This window comes from Capricornis sumatraensis, chromosome 3 (genome assembly GCF_032405125.1).
Source record: "Capricornis sumatraensis isolate serow.1 chromosome 3, serow.2, whole genome shotgun sequence".
Lineage (NCBI taxonomy): Eukaryota > Metazoa > Chordata > Mammalia > Artiodactyla > Bovidae > Capricornis > Capricornis sumatraensis.
This window is the reverse complement of record NC_091071.1, coordinates 141,545,461-141,556,816: the sequence shown is the minus strand read 5'-3', so window position 1 is coordinate 141,556,816 and position 11,356 is coordinate 141,545,461.

Below are 11,356 nucleotides of genomic sequence, written 5' to 3'. Positions count from 1 at the left end.
AGTTTTAAGCCAACTTATTCACTCTCCTCTTTCACTGTCATCAAGAAGCTCTATTGTTCTTCACTTTCTGCCATAAGGGTAGTATCATCTGTATATCTTAGGTTATTGATATTTCTCCTGGCAATCTTGATTCCAGTTTGTGCTTCATCCAGCCCAGCATTTTGCATGATGCACTCTGCATATAAGTTAAATAAGCAGGGTGACAATATACAGCCTTGACGTACTGCTTCTCAATGTGGAACCAGTCTGTTGTTCCATGTCCAGTTCTAACTGTTGCTTCTTGACCTGCATAAAGATTTCTCAGGAGGCAGGTAAGGTGGTCTGATAGTCCCATGTCTTGAAGAATTTTCCACAGTTTGCTGTGATCCATACAGTCAAAGACTTTGGCATAGTCAATAAAACAGAAGCAGATGTTTTTCTGGAACTTTCTTCCTTTTTTGATGATCCAATGGATCCAATTTTACCTCTGTTCCTCTGCTTTTCCTAAATCTGGCTTGAACACCTGGAAGTTCATCATTCATGTACAGTTGAAACTGGCTTAGAGAATTTTGAGCATTACTTTGCTAGCATGTGAGATGAGTGCAATTGTGTGGTAGTTTGAACATTCTTTGGCATTTACTTTCTTTGGGATTGGAATGAAAACTGACCTTTTCCAGTCCTGTGGCCACTGCTGAGTTTTCCAAATTTGCTGGAATATTGAGTGCAACACTTTCACAGCATCATCTTTTAGGATTTGAAATAACTCAACTGGAATTCCATCACTTCCACTAGCTTTGTTTGTAGTGATGCTTCCCAAGGCCCACCTGAACTTGTTGTGTTCCAGAATGTCTGACTCTAGGTGAGTGATCACACCATCGTGATTATCTGGGTCATGAAGATCTCTTTTGTACAGTTTTTCTGTGTATTCCTGCCACCTTATCTTAATATCTTCTTATTCTGTTAGGTCCATACCATTTTTGTCTTTAATTGTGCTCATCTTTTAATGAAATTTTCCTTTGGTATCTCTAATTTTCTTTAAGAGATCTCTAGGCATTCCCATTCTATTGTTTTCCTCTCTTTCTTTGCACTGATCACTGAGGAAGGCTTTCTTATCTCTTCTTGCTATTCTTTGGAACTCTGCATTCAAGTGGGTATATCTTTCCTTTTCTCCTTTGCCTTTAGCTTCTCTTCTTTTCTCAGCTATTTGTAAGGCCTCCTCAGGTAGCCATTTTGCCTCTTTGCATTTTTTTTCCTGGGGGTGATCTTGATCCCTGTCTCCTGTACAATGTCACAAACCTCCATCCATAGTTCTTTAGGCACTCTGTCTATCAGATCTACTCCTTTGAATCTATTTGTCACTTCCATTCTATAATCATAAGGGATTTGATTTAGGTCATACCTGAATGGTATAGTGGTTTTCCTTACTTTCTTCAATTTCAGTCTGAATTTGGTAATAAGGAGTTCATGATCTGAGCCACAGTCAGCTCCTAGTCTTGTTTTTGCTGACTATATAGAGCTTCCCCATCTTTGGCTGCAAGGAATATAATTGATCTGATTTTGTAATTCTCCATTTGGTGATGTCCATGTATCGAGTCTTCTCTTGTGTTGTTGGAAGAGGGTGTTTGCTATAACCAGTGCATTCTCTTAGCAAAACTCTGTTAGCCTTTGCCCTGCTTCATTTTGTACTACAAGCCAAACTTGCCTGTTCCTCCAGGTGTTTCTTGACTTCCTACTTTTGTACTCCAGTCCCCTGTGATGAAAAGGACATCTTTTTTGGGTGTTAGTTCTAGAAGGTCTTGTAGGTCTTCATAGAAATGTTCAGCTTCAGCTTCTTCAGCATTACTGGTTGGGCATAGACTTGGATTGCTGTGATATTGAATGGCTTGCCTTTGAAATGAACAGAGATCATTCTTTTGTTTTTGAGATTTCACCCAAGTATTGCATTTCAGACTCTTTTGTTGACTATGAGGGCTAGTCCATTTCTTCGAAGAGATTCTTGCCCGGAGTAGTGGATATAATGATCATCTGCATTAATTCCCCCATTCCAGTCCATTTTAGTTCACTTATTCCTAAAATGTCAATGTTCCCTCTTTACACCTCCTGTTTGACTACTTCCAGTTTACCTTGATCATGGACCTAACATTCAAGGTTCCTATCCAATATTGTTCTTTATAGCATCAGACTCTACTTCCATCACCAGTCACATCCACAACTGGGCTTTGTTTTCACTTTGGCTCCATCTCTTCATTCTTTCTGAAGTTATTTCTCCACTGATCTCCAGTAGCATATTTGACACCTACTGACCTGACAAATTTATCTTTTAGTGTCATATCTTTTTGCTTTTTCATACTGTTCATGAGGTTCTCAAGGCAAGAACAGTGATGTGATTTGCCATTCCCTTCTCCAGTGGACCACGTTTTTGTCAGAACTCTCCTCCATAACCTGTCTGCCTCGAGTGGCCCTACATGGCATGGCTCATAGTTTCACTGATTTAGGAAAGGCAGTGGTCCATGTGATCAGCTTGATTAGTTTTCTGTGATTGTCATTTTCATTCTGTCTTCCCTCTGACAGATAAGAATAAAAGGCTTATGGAAGCTTCCAGAGGGCAGACACACTGAAACCATACTCACAGAAAACTAGTCAATCTAATCACACTAAGAGGACAGCCTTGTCTAACTCAATGAAACCAAGTCATGCCTGCAGGGCAACCCAAGACAGGCTGGTCATGGTGGAGAGGTCGGACAGAATGTGGTCCACTGGAGAAGGGAATGGCAAGCCACTTCAGTATTCTTGCCTTGAGAACCCCATGAACAGTATGAAAAGGCAAAATGATAGGATACCAAAAAAGGAACTCCCCAGGTCATTAGGTGCCCAATATGCTACTGGAAATCAGAGGAGAAATAACTCCAGAAAAAATGAAGGGATGGAGCCAAAGCAAAAGCAATACCCAGTTGTGGATGTGACTGGTGATAGAAGCAAGATCCGATGCTGTAAAGAGCAATATTGCATAGGAACCTGGAATGTCAGATCCATGAATCAAGGCAAATTGGAAGTGGTCAGACAAGAGATGGCAAGGGTGAACGTCGACATTCTAGGAATCAGCGAACTAAAATGGACTGGAATGGGTGAATTTAACTCAGATGACCATTATATTTACTACTGTGGGCAGGAATCACTCAGAAGAAATGGAGTAGCCATCATGGTCAACAAAAGAGTCTGAAATGCAGTACTTGGATGCAATCTCAAAAACGACAGAATGATCTCTGTTCATCTCCAAGGCAAACCATTCAATATCACAGTTATCCAAGTCTATGCCCCAACCAGTAACGCTGAAGAAGCTGAAGGTGAATGGTTTTATGAAGACCTACAAGACCTTTTAGAACTAACACCCAAAAAAGATGTCCTTTTCATTATAAGGGACTGGAATGCAAAAGTAGGAAGTCAAGAAACACCTGGAGTAACAGGCAAATTTGGCCTTGGAATGTGGAATGAAGCAGGGCAAAAACTAATAGAGTTTTGTCAAGAGAATGCACAGGTCATAGCAAACACCCTCTTCCAACAACACAAGAGAAGACTTTACACATGGACATCACCAGATGGTCAGCACCGAAATCAGATTGATTATATTCTTTGCAGCCAAAGATGGAGAAACTCTATACAGTCAACAAAAACAAGACTGGGAGCTGACTGTGGCTCAGATCATGAACTCCTTATTGCCAAATTCAGACTTAAATTGAAGAAAGTAGGGAAAACCGCTAGACCATTCAGGTATGACCTAAATCAAATCCCTTATGATTATACAGTGTAAATGAGAAATAGATTTAAGGGCCTAGATCTGATAGATAGAGTGCTTGATGAACTATGGACTGAGGTTCATGACATTGTACAGGAGACAGGGATCAAGACCATCCCCATGGAAAAGAAATGCAAAAAAGCAAAATGGCTGTCTGGGGAGGCCTTACAAATAGCTGTGAACAGAAGAGAGGTGAAAAGCAAAGGAGAAAAGGAAAGATATTAGCATCTGAATGCAGAGTTCCAAAGAATAGCAAGAAGAGATAAGAAAGCCTTCTTCAGCAATCAATGCAAAGAAATAGAGGAAAACAACAGAATGGGAAAGACTAGAGATCTCTTCAAGAAAATTAGAGATACCAAGGGAACATTTCATGCAAAGATGGGCTCGATAAAGGACAGAAATTGTCTGGACCTAACAGAAGCAGAAGATATTAAGAAGAGGTGGCAAGAATTCATGGAAGAACTGTACAAAAGAGATCTTCACGACCCAGATAATCATGATGATGTGATCGGTAATCTAGAGCCAGACATCTTGGAATGTGAAATCAAGTAGGCCTTAGAAAGTATTACTACAAACAAAGCTAGTGGAGGTGATAGAATTCCAGTTGAGCTGTTTCAAATCCTGAAAGATGATGCTGTGAAAGTGCTGCACTCAATATGCCAGCAAGTTTGGAAAACTCAGCTGTGGCCACAGGACTGGAAAAGGTCAGTTTTCATTCCAATTCCAAAGAAAGGCAATGCCAAAGAATGCTCATACTACCACACAATTGCACTCATCTCACATGCTAGTAAAGTAATGCTCAAAATTCTCCAAGCCAGGCTTCAGCAATACGTGAACCATGAACTCCCTGATGTTCAAGCTGGTTTTAGAAAAGGCAGAGGAACCAGAGATCAAATTGCCAACATCCACTGGATCATGGAAAAAGCAAGAGAGTTCCAGAAAAACATCTATTTCTGCTTATGCCAAAGCCTTTGACTGTGTGGATCACAATAAACTGTGGAAAATTCTGAAAGAGATGGGAATACCAGACCACCTAACCTGCCTCTTGAGAAATCTGTATGCAGGTCAGGAAGCAACAGTTAGAAGTGGACATGGAACAACAGACTGGTTCCAAATAGGAAAAGGAGTACGTCAAGGCTGTATATTGTCACCCTGCTTATTTAACTTATATGCAGAGTATATCATGAGAAATGCTGGACTGGGAGAAACACAATCTGGAATCAAGATTGCCAGGAGAAATATCAATAACCTCAGATATACAGATGACACCACCTTTATGGCAGAAAATGAAGAGGAACTAAAAAGCCTCTTGATGAAAGTGAAAGAGAAGAGTGAAAGATTTGGCTTAAAGCTCAACATTCAGAAAACGAGGATCATGGCATCTGGTCCCATCACTTCATGGGAAATATATGGGGAAACAGTGTCAGACTTTTTTGGGGGGGCTCCAAAATCACTGCAGATGGTGACTGCAGCCATGAAATTAAAAGACGCTTACTCCTTGGAAGAAAAGTTATGACCAACCGATAGTATATTCAAAAGCAGAGACATTACTTTGCCGTCTAATGTCCATCTAGTCAAGGCTATGGTTTCTCCTGTGGTCATGTATGGATGTGAGAGTTGGACTGTGAAGAAGGCTGAGCACCGAAGAATTGATGCTTTTGAACTGTGGTGTTGGAGAAGACTCTTGAGGGTCCCTTGGACTGCAAGGAGATCCAACCAGTCCATTCTGAAGGAGATCAACCCTGGGATTTCTTTGGAAGGAATGATGCTAAAGCTGAAGCTCCAGTACTTTGGCCATCTCATGCGAAGAGTTGACTCACTGGAAAAGACTCTGATGCTGGGAGGGATTGGGGGCAGGAGGAGAAGGGGAAGACAGAGGATGAGATGGCTGGATGGCATCACGGACTCGCTGGATGTGAGTCTGAGTGAACTCCGGGAGATGGTGATGGACAGGGAGGCCTGGTGTGCTGCGATTCATGGGGTCACCAAGTTCAAACACTACTGAGCAACTGAACTGAACTGAACTGAACTGAATTGATGAAAGAAAAGAAGAGCAAGAGATACTATATTTCATGTTTAGTCATATGTCTTGCACAATATTTTATTAGTTTCTTCACTTGAATATTGGCAGGGACTCATTCCTCTTTTCCTTCCCTCCTGAAAAACATCAGAAATGTTTGGAATATATGGTTTCCATAAAGTATATGAGGTATAATTCTCAAAAAATACATATCTTAAATATCTAATGTGTGAATTTCATAGGAATCCTATGATTGTCATCACAATATGCCTTGCAGACCCCCATCTGCTCAAGGAGTCATTGGCCCAGGGCCCAGCTGCTACCCCGATATTAATCACTACCTTCTGATGACTGGCAGCAGCAGGTATAGTCAGGAAGGCCCATTGATGGAGGCATAGGACTCATCTGATGACTGAATTTGTCTCACGGACTCCTTGATGGTCTTGTCAAAACTTCCTTAGATTTCACTGTGGTGTAAGAGCTACATGCTCCCAGCCTTCCCTCTTCATCTCCTTCACTCAGGTTCAGACTTGTTCCACAATCTGATAGCTCTCCAATCTTTTTTCACTCCCTTCTCTATCTTCTTTTGATAGCTTACAGTGAAGAGTGAACGGTGCTGCCAGATTCGTGGTCTCTGAAGGAGATTTAATCCCAGGACCAAAGAGAGGTCTCAGTCACTCAGAGCTTTGTGTGAAAAATTTTATTTAAAGTGACAGGACAGAGAAAGCCTCTGACATAGACATCAGAAGGGGGCAGGAGAGTACCTACTACATTCATTCAAACGGGCCTTATACAGTTTTCAACTAGCTGTGGAAAATAGATAAAAAGAATACTTCAAGGTTCTAAGAGTTCCACCAGACCCTTTCCCCAGGTACACTTCCTGAGATAACTTTGGCACAAGATTAGCCTGGGAGAGCAGGTTCCCAGCAACATCTCTGGGGTAGATATACTGTTGCTGTGTAATCAGGGGTACAAGTCTTGAGAAAGAGGTTCCCAGGCAAGATTTGTTACAATTATAATCATTAGCACATAGCCTAAGAAAAGCGTTTCCATGAGTAAGACACTGTGCTGTGTGATCATTAGTTCGGGAACCTAAAGGCCACTTCTTGGGTAAGATACATTGTTGCACAAGGCTTAAAGAAAGTATGAGAGAGAATGATCACCTCCTCCTTAAAGGGCCTTAGACTGCCTGCCTAAGATTTAGCTCTTTCATTCCACCCTTTCTTTTAGCAGAATATGGTTGTCAGCGAAAGGGGCCGAGAAATCTTTCTGTAACTTCTTCCTGCTGGTAAGGGGTGCAGATCCTAAATTGTTGAGGCACCATATTCTCCTTACCCTCATACTGAGGATCTCTGATCCAGGGGCCCCAAGTAATAGTTGGAAAAGCCTGTGGCAATCATAGGAGCTTGAACAATCATTTGTAACTTACATGCCTCAAGCCTCTTAGATACAAAATTCATTATACAGTTACAGATATGAGGAGCAAACAGCAAGAATAATATGATTATAGTTATTACTGTTAAGATAGTTTTCCACCAAGGAGAGCTTATAAACCAAGATTGTGTTTGTGACCAGAGTGAAACATCAGGGAAGTCCATTTTGAAGAGCAACCAGAATCTCTGCATCACCATTACTTTGTCTGGGAAGCCGTTGTATCCTTTAGAAAGAACAAACTAAACAAACAGATTTAAAGTGCAGAGACCAAAAATCAGTAAAAGAATTATTATAGTCAGGAGTCCAACCAAGAATAAGAATCAGGGCACATTTGGTAGAAACTTTGATCCTGGTCTAGACAGAGTCAATGCTTGGGCTGCAATGTTTATAAGAATGGGGCCATTTGGCATGTTTATATACATTTTGAATGTAGGTATAACAAACCCAGTTAGAAGTAGTTGAAAGAATGCCAACCTGAACCTTAACAGACAAAATAAACCTTACCATTTCCTTTTAGAAAAATGTGTCTGAACCCCAATATAGACAGCTGTTTTAGAGAGACTTATAGCCAGGTAGCCAATGGTCTGTTTGTCTAAGTAGGCTTTAGCCTCTTATTGTGGCATTAACATATAAGCCAATGTAGTTGTCACCATGAACAATTTTAGTGTTTTTCTAGATATGAGAAGATGCAAGAATTAGGACTCAAGAAAATTTTTACCTGAAACTATCTAACTGTCCAAGGCCTGTTTTGTCCTTTTTTTTTTTTTTTTTGGAGTACAGAGTGAGTGTCTAATTTCTGATTTTCACCCTAAACTCCTTTCAGAGGATGTTGAGGGTCAGCAGCTGTAGTGACCATGAGTTAATCTTTGTAAAGACGGGCAGGAAGTGCAAGTTACCAGAGCCGGGCCCCTTTATAGCCATCAGTTTGACCATAGTTTGGGGGGCATTTCATGACCATCATGTCCCATGGTGCTGGAAAGGCTCATTCCCAGGTCTGTTGAAGGTTTCACTGATAGGCCACTCAATGTGCTGTTACTGGACTAGGCCCTGTGAGTAGCAAAAGTCTCTGGACCACACCGGTATCACTAGTCTCTTGGTCCAGGAAAATAGTCCCTCTTGTTGCTTCTTCTCATATAGAGTCACACCATTATGACTATGGCTTTCATAAGGAACTGTACACCATCATCATATCAGTGGCTCAGTCACCTAGTTGATGATGTAATTGACAACACTTCTTGAAACAGGCAATATAGAAAACACTATAGTTAGCAGTAATAGTAAAGTCATAAGAAGTCAAGAACTTCCATTAGGTATAGCCCAGTGACATCTCCAGGTCATCTGACTCAGTTTGTTAAATGGCTGCAGCCTGCTCCTAATCTCCTGGTTGTAGAACCTGGAGCATCTGATTTTTATTCAAAGACTGGTTATTAAGATAAGTTTATAAACAAACTCAGAGTGTCCTTTTTAATAACTTAATTAAACATCTTAGCAATGTAACATAACCACAAGAAACTATCTAAGAAGTGAGCCTTAGTTAATACAGACCTTCATTAACAAAACTGGAACTTAATATTCAGTGAAACATATTAGATGGCATAGGCCTGACATCAGTTGGGTGGATTTCTCTTTTAGAGCTCCCCAGTATACTCTGAGATTTCAGTATATGTCTGGAGACAGTCTTTTTCACTTTGATGAGGCTGTTCAGAACCCAAATGTCTCCAATTTCTGAAGGGATGAGGCAGAGAGAAAAAAAAAGTTTTAATTTTACCCACAGGTGTAAATCACTAAATTGTTTTAAACCATCAGTGACTTGAGAACAGCTTCTTTATATCTGAAAACAAAGATTAGAAGCCAGTGATATGTCAGACAAAAAAATCATGAAAATTGTAATCATATTTAGCATTCTATTTAATCTCATGCAACCAATCCCTTTGTTCTGCCATCCTTGCCTGACAACAGAGGATGCCAGTGAAAGCAACAGTCTCCAAGAAACTCATGAAGTTGTTTTGCCAATGACTGTATGACCTGTCCATCAAAGTGCATGCTCCAGTAACTGGAGGTTGTAGGAGACACATATTAACCATTTTTTATCCACTGTGAGACATTAACCCTGAAGCCAGAAAAGGCTTTCTCTTTTCAAATAAAATTAAGTTTGTCAGGGAGCCGGGAAAAGCCAAGCGGCCATCTTGGATTTCCGATAGCCCCAACTATTTGGTTTATAGCCATTGTTTATCCATTTTAAATTCCCTGATGAAGGGTTAATTTTTGTAGAAGCAGAACCAGCTTTGTCTATGCATGCCATTATCTGTTATCAAAAACCATATTTCAAGAAAACTTTGTTCTTTTAATAGGGAGCGAAAACTAAATTCCAGTTTGGTACTAGCTTACATTCACTGTGAAACAATAGTTATTCACTTAGTCAAAGTAACAAGAAAAGAGTTCAAAGGCAGTTTAAAGTCTTAAGAAATTTGTACCAGGCACAAAACTCCATTCCACTTGTCACAAGGCTATTTTTTCTTTTTTTTTTTTTTTAACGCTTTCTGTATTTGTCACTCCATTTGCCCATTTAGAAACAGCAACCTGTTAGTTTAGACTTACTTTCTTTTTCCTTTATAAAATATAATCCATTCCTTATTGCAACCATGAACTGTACTTTATATCATCATTTTGTAGATTGGTAAACATAAATCACCCAAAATTATGTCATTTGTAGAAGTATCTTCACAATGTGTTAATTAAATCAATAAACAAACATCAATACCAGATAGCAATTGAATAGTGACTATCTCCCAGTTCACATATGCCTGAAATTCATTTTAATTTTCTTGAATTTAGAACTATTTGATTTTTAAGCACTTACTTTTCTTTATACCAATTAAATAGAGCTCACTGACCAATTAGCCTTTAGCAATTTTATCCAAGGACAGTGACACACTGAGACAAACACAAATCTGGACAGACAGAGACCTCACAGTTTTCCACTTGAAATTTGAACTGTGTCTTTGCCCTCTTTTTCTTTCCCTTGGCTTGAAGTTCTACCAGTTTGCTCATGGTGGAGTCCCAGACAGAATGGGCTGTGTATCTCAAGGACATGATAAGGGTTAACTTCAGATTTTTTTCGCAGGCATGTTTTTGTTTCTCAAGCAGAAGTAGAGCTCCAAAAAAAGTATTTCAACAAGCCAGCTTTTTCTTAATTTCACAAGGAAATTGTGCAAAAAGAACCAATTTTGCAGTTTCAAAAAGATTTCATTTTAACCAGTTTTCTCAGGAGTCTAAAGAGTGTCATGGCCATTCAGTGTCAAAGAATGTCATCTCTCTTTTCTGTAGTCATCAGTTCAGTTCAGTCACTCAGTCGTGTCTGACTCTTTGCGACCCCACGAATTGCAGCACACCAGGCCTCCCTGTCCATCACCAACTCCCGGAGTTCACTCAGACTCACGTCCATTGAGTCAGTGATGTCATCCAGCCATCTCATCCTCTGTCATCCCCTTTTCCTCCTGCCCCCAATCCCTCCCAGTGTCAGAGTCTTTTCCAATGAGTCAGCTCTTCGCATGAGGTGACCAAAGTACTGGACTTTCAGCTTTAGCATCATTCCTTCTAAAGAACAGTCAGGGCTGATCTCCTTTAGAATGGACTGGTTGGATCTCCTTGCAGTCCAAGGAACTCTCAAGAGTCTTTTTTCATAGATAAAAATTTTAAACCAGAGAATGTTCAAATTGGCTCTGATGACAGGGGTAGACAGAGTGATAAGAAGTTTTCTCAGCAGAGATTGTCCTCTCTGAATAGGTGAGGTCTTCTTTTAAAGCAAAGAAAGACTATATAAGGGACGTTTTAGGCTTGGGGATTAAACTTATCTCAGGTTTTCAAGATACAACTCAAAGGAGTGGTTCTGGAACTGCTAGCTCCCATCTGTAAGACAGAAAAAAGTGGCACCCATTGCCACAGCTTTTTTTCTACTGGAGGCATCCCTCCCTGCTCTAGATGGGGGTGGAGACAGGTCTTCCACCTAAGCTTCCTTCCCTGGTTGGAGTTAATCTGTCTCTTACTGAAGCAGGTGTCTCATTACCATCCCTCCCCATTCTACCACCGAGGAGGGGTGGAGATGCACCAGAGGTAGATTTTGATGTCAT